At 30.9% G+C, this 11,025-nt stretch overlaps 1 non-coding gene across 1 annotated transcript; it reads left to right on the top strand.

Moving 5' to 3' along the window:
* The first annotated feature begins 10,259 nt into the window (after nt 1-10,259).
* LOC113851754 lies at nt 10,260-10,366 on the top strand. The gene has a single exon (XR_003502320.1). It is a non-coding gene; the product is annotated as a small nucleolar RNA R71 (small nucleolar RNA).
* The last annotated feature ends 659 nt before the right edge of the window (nt 10,367-11,025 follow it).

Genomic DNA, 11,025 nt, shown 5'->3' with positions numbered 1-11,025 from the left:
AACTGCTTTGGCTTTCTTCTTTACTTCCCATTAGAGAGTCATCACCCTTATTTTCATTGTTACTAGACTGAAGAGGAGGTATATCCTTCTCCTCCATGGGATCAATATGAGTTTTAAGAGGCTGGGTAGAATCTATACAATGCTCCTGTCTATGGCCATATTTTCTACAAGAGAAACAAATAAGGTGCAGTCCCTCATACTCCACCTTAAATTCTTGACCTAACACCTTGAAGGACAGGATAAGCTTTTCTCTTAAATCTAATTCTACACATAGCCTAACAAACCTATCCCAGAGAGTAAGGAGGTGTGGGGGTCTATCTTTAACATAGAACCCAAGTAAGCTCCCACCTGCTACAAAAAATTTTCATTATAAAGTTCAATGGGAAGATAAGGGACTCTCGCCCAAGCCGCGATTTTCTTAAGGTCTTGATCTCTAAGCCTGAATAAAGGCCTCCATCGTTAAACTAAGAGGTAGTGATTAAGAATTAGCCAAGGACTATTAAACAACGCCAACTTATAATCCTCACTATTATCAAATTTAACAAGAAAAAAAATTATTATTCAAGTCCAAAATTTTTAATGTCCCAAATTTGCCCCATATACTTGTTAACTTCTAATTAAGATTTTAAGAGACTATTCTAATATAATTTTGTGATTGTAGAACAAATATTTTAAATTTTATTATTCAAACAATTAATTACTAAGATATCGAAGTTGTGAAGTGATTAAATTAGTGTTTAGAGAGTGTAAATTGATGGACAAAGTAATTAAACTATAAAGAGCATAACATGATTTATATATATATATATATATATATATATATATATATATATATATATAAAGAAGATTATGTTTGCTTGATGTGTTTGGAAAAGTATCATAAAAACTTTGTTTAAAAAGAGAAAGAGAGAAAGAAAGAGAGTTAATACAAAACTTCACTGTACTTAAAAATATAATAATACGAAAAAACTAATTTTCAAGCAAAGTTAAAATGTTTTACAAACGTTTTTTCCTTTTTACAAAGGAGAAATAATATTTCTTGAGATTGTTTGGAAACAAACTTTTAAAGGATAAAAAAAGATATTTTTATTTTGAAATTAATAAAATTATTAGTATTAATGATAATAAATAAAAAATTAATGCATTATAATTATGTGATCAATTGTTTTAAGTTATTAATTTTAAAATTGTATAAAATTAAAATATATTTATTTAAAACAAAACGTTCCTTTCCCTCCAAAGTTATATTCTTCTGAAACAATAAAAGGAAATGAAATTTTTTTATGTGTTCTTGTCTTTCTCTCACTCCATCACTCGCTAGATTGGGGTTTTGGCTTTTCTTTTTCCAGCTAGACCCAGTTTGCTAATTAATTTGAATATTGTTTCCGGAATCTGATAACTCTGATATCCAAATTGGATGCATGGTTGGTGAGTTATATAAAATGATGCAAAATAATATAATATATTATATATATTTTGAAGCCAAAGTAGTACACTACGTTTAAACCTTTTCAATGGAGATACGTGTTTTCTGGTCTCTTCATGATTGAACGATGCTCAAAGTCTACCCAAGTGGCGTTTCCAGAATTTGTGAGGAAACATTGACAATTCATTTATCCTCAGAAGTCAAATCGATCACGAGCACCGACCGTTGTTAATATATGGACTACTTTTTATTTAAATTTTTTATTTTATAGAAAGAAAATTATAAAAAATTTCAAAACCTTTTTTAATCTTTTCTTCTTTAACACAAAAATATCATTTAAAATTATTTATTTGTACTTAACAATTAAACAACGAGTATCTTCACCAATGTTGTCATCGGAGAGTACCATCTAACTTACAATAAAGAATAATTCTTGGGCAGAAATATTTTAATAATACTTCAATAATAAAATTTTCTTTTATGCCTATAATATATATATATATATATATATATATATTATATATTTAATGTAAAGTTAGATAACAAAAGTATAACTTGGAGTCATCACGTGTTACATATGAGACTGATCCTTATTTTAATCAATATATAATATTTAAAAGAAATTAAATTTAAAATTTAGATAAAATTTTAATTCCTGCAAAAATTTGTTGTGTTTAAAATTAGCATTTAAAAATATTTTAAAAATTTAGACCCTAATAAATTAGTAAGTAAAAATTTGTGAACTTTTTAGAAAAAGTCAATGAAAATAAACGAAAGAATTAAAAAATAATTGAGAGTTGATTAAAATAATAGTATATTAAACATATGGCATGAGATAATGCTGATTTAAAATTTTATTAACTAACTCAACAGTTAAATACATAGATTAAAAACAAATATTAATTATTTATTTATTTAATTAATAAGGACTATATCCTAATAATTTAAAAACAATTTTAATTACAAAAAATGTTATAAAAAACTAATAAAGCTTCCATTTTTTAAAAATTAAAAATTATATTTTGATTAGGATAAAAGTAATTTGCAAAAAGTTTAATATATGATAATGCCGAATTAAAATTTTGTTAATCAAATAAACATTCAATAATAAAAAAGGTTAACAATACAGATTATAAATATTATTTTTAAAAATAAAAAATTATTTTTAAAATAAAAATCAATCTTCTAAAAATTTAAATTTATTTTTTAACAAAGAATTGGTGAAAATGTCATGGCGGTGCACTAGGCATTGAATGTTGACTAAGAAAAGGAAAAAAAATTATTTTTAAAATTTAAATTTTTTAATTATATTTAGAGATATATTTTTATTCATATGTTTTTATTTTTTTTATAATCTAAATAAATTGTAATGGTTATGTCTTCTTTCAATATTTATTTTGTTTCTTGAATTCTTTTATAAAATTAAGGTGAAATAATTTTTGTTATCTTTTGAATTTTTTTAAATATTTTAAAATGATTTTTTAAAATAAATAAAAACTAAAATTATACAACTATTATACAAATATTATATTAATTAATGTTTCAATAATATAACAAAAGTTTATCACAAAAATATGATATAGTTTATTACAAATGTAATCAAACAATTTCTTATCATATATTGTTGAGTTGAAAGGGAAACAAATAGATCACCACTTAATTTAAGTCATCGTTATTTTTAGAGGTTGTTTGGAAAGCAGAGTTTGGAAGGAAAAAAAAGAAAAAAAAAAGATAAAATTTATATTTTAAATAAATATATTTAATATATTAACAAAAATTTAATATATTTGTTTTTATAAATAATATATAATTCTTTTAATTTAAAATTATAAAAATAGGTCCTTTCCTCCCTTTTTCTTCAAAAATCTTCACCCAAACATATCCTTGACAAAAACTTATAAATCTTGTCATTGAACTTGCTAAGCCTTCTAAAGCATCTTTCATGCAAAAATTTCTGATCATGTCCTAGTTTTTTTAAGTTAGTTGCCGGTGCATCTAAGCTAGATATTTGTTCTAGGATTATATCAAATAACAACTCTCATGCTTATGCATATATAAAGGATTGATTTCAGATTATTTTATAATATATATATATATATATATATATATATATTTTGTATTGCATTTTTAATTTCTTATGATTTTATTTTAGATGTTTTTGCTTTTAAGTGATAAAATGAGAATTTATTTCTTATTGGGTTCTATGAAAAATAAAAAAATTTGGCTTGAAAGAAAAATATGAAAAAAAATTAAATATATTTAAATTTTTATCTTTAAAATATTTTATATTTTTTTTAAATAAAAATATATCATTATTTAAAAAAAATTATTCTTTACTTGCATTTATTATTTGCTTGATACTTACATGTGATTTGTTTATTTTATTTTATTTTTTAGAAAGAGCGAATAGAATAAAAAGAAGTCAAATTAATATTTCAAAACATGAAAACCAATTCTATTAGCTAAAAGTTACATGATGAATTCTCATATGTGAGAATTATCTACTCCCATTTTGGTCATGATATATACAAATATAAACATGGAGAATGTAGACTTTTCAATGTAAGGCTAGTAAATTTTTATTTTTCTTTTTACTAATAATGGGAGCTAAATGCCTAACAACAGTATTGGCTAAAGGGAATATCTAAAGAATTAGGTACCACAAGAGTCTAAACACAAAGAAAAGAGCAAGTCATAAGGGGTTTGATCAAAACTAGTTAAAGGAGAAAGGGATTCCAGGCCAATTTAGCTATCCTATTAGTACAATGATTAGCTTCCTTGAATATATAGCCCAATCTAGTAGTCTTAACAAGCTTAATACTATTCATAATCTTACAAATTACATGATACAAAGAATGATAATTGGTTTAGATATATTGGATACATCTAAGGCCTTACGGGAGTTAGTTTCAATCCAACAAGCAGTTTGATCAGGATGTTGCAGAAAAAAGATGAATTCTATGGTATAATGATAAGAATAGAATATATGATTGTAACTACCGTATCATGCCATGATTGTAAATGATTGTAATTTCTATATTTATTTTGGCATGACAGCAATGTATATCAGTTTGATATTTGTCAGTGGACAGAATTAGGATACTAGCCATATTAGTTAGTGTAATTGTAGCCTAGGATTCATTTCTTGTTTGATGTATATATTTGCATATCGTGATCAATGGAGCACAACAGTTTTGAATACATTTTGGCATGGTATCAGAGCAAGGTTAAGCTTTGATATCCAACAGCCTGAGAACGCAATTGCACTGCTGAAATGACAGAGGAAGGAGAGAAGATAGAAACTGAGGCGGTGAAGAAAACCCCATCGCCCTACTATCTAAGCGCCAGTGATAATCTCGAAAATGTGATTACACAGGTGTAATTAAAAGGAGAAAACTATGAGGAATAGGCTCGAGCGGTGAAGATCTCTTTGCAAGCTCGAAGAAAATGGGGTTTCATAGATGGAACTCACAAGGAACCTAAAAAAGACACATCCAAGATGGAAGATTGGTGGATTATTCAATTGATGCTTGTGTCTTGGATACTGAACACCATAGAGCCTAATTTGCGTTTCACTGTTGCCTACATGGAAAACACAAAGGACCTGTGGGATGATATCAAGGAACGATTTTTTATTATGAACGGACCAAGAATCCAACAGTTAAAGTCAGAGTTAGCAGAATGCAAACAACAAGGAATGACAATGGTTGCCTATTATGGGAAGTTGAAAACGTTGAGGGACGAACTGGCAAATTACGAGCAAATCCCATAGTGTAAATGTGGGGGATGCAAGTGTAATATTGTGACCAAACTTGAGAAACGGAGAGAAGAAGAAAAAGTCCATTAGTTCTTGATGGGGCTAGATGACAAGAGCTAGGAACAACACGGTCAAATATTTTGGCAATAGATCCATTACCCTCATTGAATCGGGTATATGCCACGATGGTGCAAGAATAAAGGGTGAGAACGATCACCAGGTCTAAAGAAGAGCGAGGAATGATCGTGGAACTAGTTGTGCGAGCAAAAAATAAGAACAAGTTGTGCAATAAAGCAAAAGAAAAATTAGTTGTATGCACGCATTGTGGAAGGACAGGCCATGACAATGGCAATTGCTTCGAGCTTATTGGTTATCCAGATTGGTGGGGAGAGAGGCCATGAAATGAAAGCAAAAGTAGTGGAAGAAATCAACAAAAGACAGGGTTCTTAAATTAAGTTCCCGAAATATTGTCCCATAATAATTGTTTTCCAATTACTAAGAATTTCTTAATTCAATTGTTTAAGCTTCAAAGATATGAAATTAATTAAAACAAGAATTTATAAAATTAATTATAAACTAAGAGCAAGGAATACAATGCACGTCTTGGTTAAACTTATCGGAGAGGAACCTAGGGCATATGAGTTTTCTCATTCAATCCTTTATGCTATTTTTCTGTTTAACTCTAAATCCAATTTCCTTGTGATTACCAATCATTCATACTAATACTATTAATACCCAATGGTCATGCAATATTAATATTCTTTTCTCTAAATTAACATCTCCAATGATCATGCAAGACATCAATTTAAGAAAGCTTAAGGAAACTATGAACTTGTTAATTTAATAACGATTAGAAGAGAAAGATTGGTTTGGTTCACCTAATCTTTTGTCTTATTTTTATCTCATAGATCTATTAATTAACTGAGGTATGGTCGCCTGACGGTATAATTAATTAGAATTAAGAGAGAAGCGCAATAAGATAAAATATAATCACAGAACGGAATTCAAATTTAGATTCAAACATCAAGATCCCATAAATTCATGAACAATAGTTCTGATAGCCCTAGCTATGGACTTAGTCACCCATGCTAAAGAAAAGAATTAAAACAATAATAAACAAAGCCATAAAAAAAAAAGCAAACTAGAATAGGATAAGTTCCTGGTCTTCAAGTACGATCGCTCGAAGCTCCAAGTTCCGCCAAGCATGTATCAAGGATCCCCGTGCACAAAAAAGAAGATGAGAAGTGTCAAAGACTAGGTGTCAAAAACAGTCCCCTTTTACGATGCCTGAGATCCCCCTTTTAATAGGGTTTAAAAACTCTCAAGACTCTTCATAATTGGGCTTCCCGCAGATGAGCACGGTCATGCAAGGCCTTGAGCACAACCGTGCATGGGCTCGAGGCACCCCGTGCTTGTTGGAAGGGTCTGAGCGTACTAACTGCTGCAAAGCTCTAATCTTCTATCAATTTGGGCCAAAAAACGCACCTAAAGTATACTTACGGCCTCTTTATACCAAACTGCATAATTAATATATAAATTAGTGTAAACACCAAATAAAATAAAGGTCAAATATGAATATATGGGCTGTAAAATAGGGCCTAATTACAGATTTATCAACTCTCTCATACTTATCTATTTGCTTGTCCTCAAGCAAAGTTTTAGTTAAGAGAATAACATAATAACTTGAAACATAATACCACACAAGAAACCCAAGATAAAGGAGATAAAGAGAGCAACAAGAGTAATATCACTGAGTATAAGCAATTAAAAGGATTCCCAATTAGAATCTTATATTTTCATACTTTTCACTCAAACATCAAACTAAGGTACTCTACTTTCCCCTCTCACTAAGTTACAAAATAAGATATCACTCAGTTCTTCTAAATAAAAGTGTACTACCATAGGCTTGACTATAAACTGACTCTCCACTAAATAAATTAAATGCAAGTAAAAATCATGATGTCTTTTTCAGGTTATAATGTGGCCAAGGAGTTATAATAATTGAAGTGAGATAAATGAAAGAAAGGCGATATACAAAGGGGTAATCAATTATAATAATTATAAACATCCCCTAAGTTTACAAATGAAGTTCTTGGAGTAATTTTTATATTTTACATATAATCAATATCTTTACTCCTCTCTCCTTTCAATCATATATAATCCTTTTTCTTTTCTTTTCCTTTTTCCATTTTTTTTCATTTTCTTTTTTCATACTCTTTCTTTCTTTTTGCACATGAGAGATATAGAGGAGAATTTATCAAACAATTCAACAACTCCATTGCTCCATTTATAAACTCAAGGTCATCAAAACATTCTATATATTTAACGCAAGGGACTAAGAAAAATTAATAAAGCTCAAAGTGGACAACTAGTTGTATCAAATATGCAGAAAGTCGAGAATAAAAAATCTTATTATGTCTCAATCACATTAAAACGTGCAATTAAAAAGAGAAGTCTTAAGTCAGTTCCAAGTCAAGTTCTAGAGCACAAATTCTAAGAAGATAATCACACAAAACAATGAGAAAAAAGATACAATTAATTAGATTAAGATAAGAATTCCCTTCAAGAATCAAAACACACATTTGTGGGTTAAATTTTAATGTAGAGCATAAAAGTAAGGAACTTAGCTAATTATTAGTTTCCAAATGAAAGTATAATGCCAAGAATAATCGTTCAACGTGCTCTTCTATCTGGAAAGATTGGGTTCCATGAAGAAAAAAATTTAAATTATCATAAAAAAAATAGCATAGACACTTTACTCAAGAACATGCAATAACAATTATATAATCAGGAACTACTCCCCCATACTTAAAACAAAACATTGTCCTCAATGTTTGAAAGCAATCAAATTAAAAGCATGCAAAGAGGGCAATTGAATAAAAAAAGAAAGAGGTTCCCTGATAATTCTTGATGCGACGGCTTTGGGTGAGGGAGCACAGCCATACTAAAATCTTAAGCACCTCCATACTTATGATGTAAAACTTCTCTCACAACTGCGACTGAATGCACGGTCGTGTATGGGATGAGCACAAGCATGCTTTCAGATCAGAGCTCAAAAGTGTGTGCGAGAACAATCAACTTCATTCTTGCAATCTTTCAATATGCTTATTCTTTATTCTAAAAATAAAACAACAATAGCAAAATTAAAATAAACAAAAAGAAATAAAATTTAAATAAAATAAAAGACATAGGTTGCCTCCTGAGAGCGCTTGTTTAACGTCATGAGCTTGACGTTCCTGTTAAATCATGGTGGGAAGAACGTATAAGTCTCAGATGTGACTCCCTTGATATGCAATTGTCTCCTCAGCAGCTTTGCCTTCCCAACACCTATTACATTAGAAAAATTATTCATAAGATGGGGATTAGAATAAAGAGAAGAAAATTTAAGCTTCGAATTAGGAGACTTATTAATGGATGGTTTAAGTTTTTGTCTTTTCTTCTTCTTATATAGCTTCCTCCTTGGCCTTCTTCTTATGGTTCCATGCTTCACATAAATTGGAGGAGGAGAAGCAACATCTACAATGCTCACAAAGTGATAAGACTCTTGGCTAGAAAGGTAATTGAAAGAATTGAAAACTTGAAATATAACTTCCTCATCATCTAGCCTCAGTGCGAGCTTCCTTTCTTATACATCTATGATGGCCCTAGCAGTGGCTAAGAACGGTCTCCCTAGTATGATGGGGACATCATCATCTTTCTCCATGTCAAGTACCACAAAGTCAGCAAGAAATATAAACTCTCAACTTTTACAAGTACGTTCTCAATTATACATTTGGAGTATGTGATCGACTTATCTGCCAGCTGAAGTGACATGGAGGTCAACTTAGGTTTATGCATTCTAAGCTTCTTGAAAATAGAATAAGGCATAAGATTAATACTTGCTCCTAAGTCACATAAAGCCTTATCAATATGAGTTTTTCCAATTGTGCAAGGAATAGTAAAACTCCCTGAGTCCTTAAGCTTAGGTGGAAGCTTTTTAAGGACTATAGCTGAGCACTCTTAGGTGAGCTTCACAGTTTCATGTGCTCTCAATTTTCTTTTATTGGTCAAAATCTCCTTTAAAAATTTAGCATATTTGGGCATTTTGGAGATAACATCAATGAAAGGCATATTGATGTGCACTTTGCCCAATAAGTCTAAGAACTTGTGGAACTCTTCATCATAAGGAGGGTGACCTTGCAGCCGCTGTGGGAAAGGTATCTTAGGCTTATAGGGGTGTGCTCATCAGTAAGCACGAGTGTGTATGTAGAATCAGCATGTGTGTGTTTCTCAACAAGCATGGGCATGCATGTACCTCTGTTCTGCGATTCTTGTAATTTCTTTTCACTTCTAAGGGTGATGGCGTTGCATTGCTCCCTTGGATTAGGTTCAGGTTGAGATGACAATGTTCCCATCACTCTTTGACTCAGAAGGTTCGTAATTTGCTCCAATTGTGCACTCGTCTTAGAAGAGTTGGCTTGTATTTCAGATTTGACCTCTGCGAACTTCTTATCGGTTCTCTCAATATGTTGGTTCAATTTGGATTCAAGATTTGTCATCCTCTTATCAGAGTAATGCATATATTGCATTATCTGTTCTTGAAAGTTGGACTGAGATCTAGGAGCTTCTTTTCCTTTTGGTCTTGCTCCCTGACTTTGCATATAAGGAGGGCGATAAACACTTGAATTTTGACTTCCAAAACCATTCCCCCAAGAATTAAGAGGATTACTCTTCCACCTCGAACTGTGATTGTCCATGAAGTTTGCCTCTTCTTGCTCAAATTCTGGGCTTGCAGGAGCTCTTACAGGTTGGTCTTGAGCCTTCATTAAAGATTCTAGTTGCTTTGCAAGGGCTGCCATTTGGTTCATTAGTGGACTGCTACTCTTTACTTGGTGGATTGGTGCAGTCTCTTTCCTCTTGATGTCGTAAGAGTCAGCGGTGTGCCACTGAAAACTAGAAGATGACATCTCATCTATTAGCTTGTATGCATCATCTGGATCTTTTCTTATAAGGGACCCTTCTGCTGTGACATCAATCGTAGCCCTGGTGGTGATTGATAGGCCACTATAAAAAAATTGCACCTGTTTCTACGTCGAAAAATCATGATGAGGACATCTCCTCAAAATCTCTCCAAATCACTCCCATGCCTCGAATAAGGATTCTGCTTCATATTGTTGGAAGCAACATATCTCCGTCATAAGTTTAGAGGACCTTGATGAGGGAAAGTACTTTCCCAAAAATTGTTGAGTGAGATCCTCCCAAGTTGTGATGAAATTGGCTGGGAGTGAGAAAAACCATGTATTCACCCTTTCAGATACTAAGAAGGGGAAAAGATGGAGTCAGATAGCATCGTTGGAGACTCCATTGTATTTGATGGTATATGTCAATCGAAGGAATTTTGTCAGATGGAGATTGGGGTCTTAGTTAGGCATGCCTCCAAACTGTATGGAGTTTTGGATCATGGTTTTGAGTGTTGGTTTCAATTCAAAATTGTTTGCCTTCACATTAGGCGTTGCGATGCTTCCATGAGTGCCTCTAGTAATGGGTGTCATGTAATCTTGAATTGATCTCCTTCCCTCTGTCATTCTTTACACTCTCACTTTTTTTCTTTGTCTACAAATTATTCTTTCAATCTCTAGATCAAATAAACAAGCTGTAGAGCACTTAAAATGAGTGAGCATATATTAAAAGAAATTGTGAAATAAAAAAAAATTAAAATAAAAAAAAACAAAAATTATAAAATATAAAAGAAAAATTTAACAATAAACAAAATAGAATTAAAATAAAATAAAACATAAATTGCTCAAATTAATTAATTTTGAGATTTTCTTAATATTGAAAAAGCAATCCCTGACAACGACGC

This window comes from Abrus precatorius, unplaced genomic scaffold (genome assembly GCF_003935025.1).
Source record: "Abrus precatorius isolate BTA unplaced genomic scaffold, Abrus_2018 Scaffold9, whole genome shotgun sequence".
Lineage (NCBI taxonomy): Eukaryota > Viridiplantae > Streptophyta > Magnoliopsida > Fabales > Fabaceae > Abrus > Abrus precatorius.
Note: the sequence above shows the minus strand (reverse complement) of the source record. Positions and strands in the feature narration are given on the sequence as shown.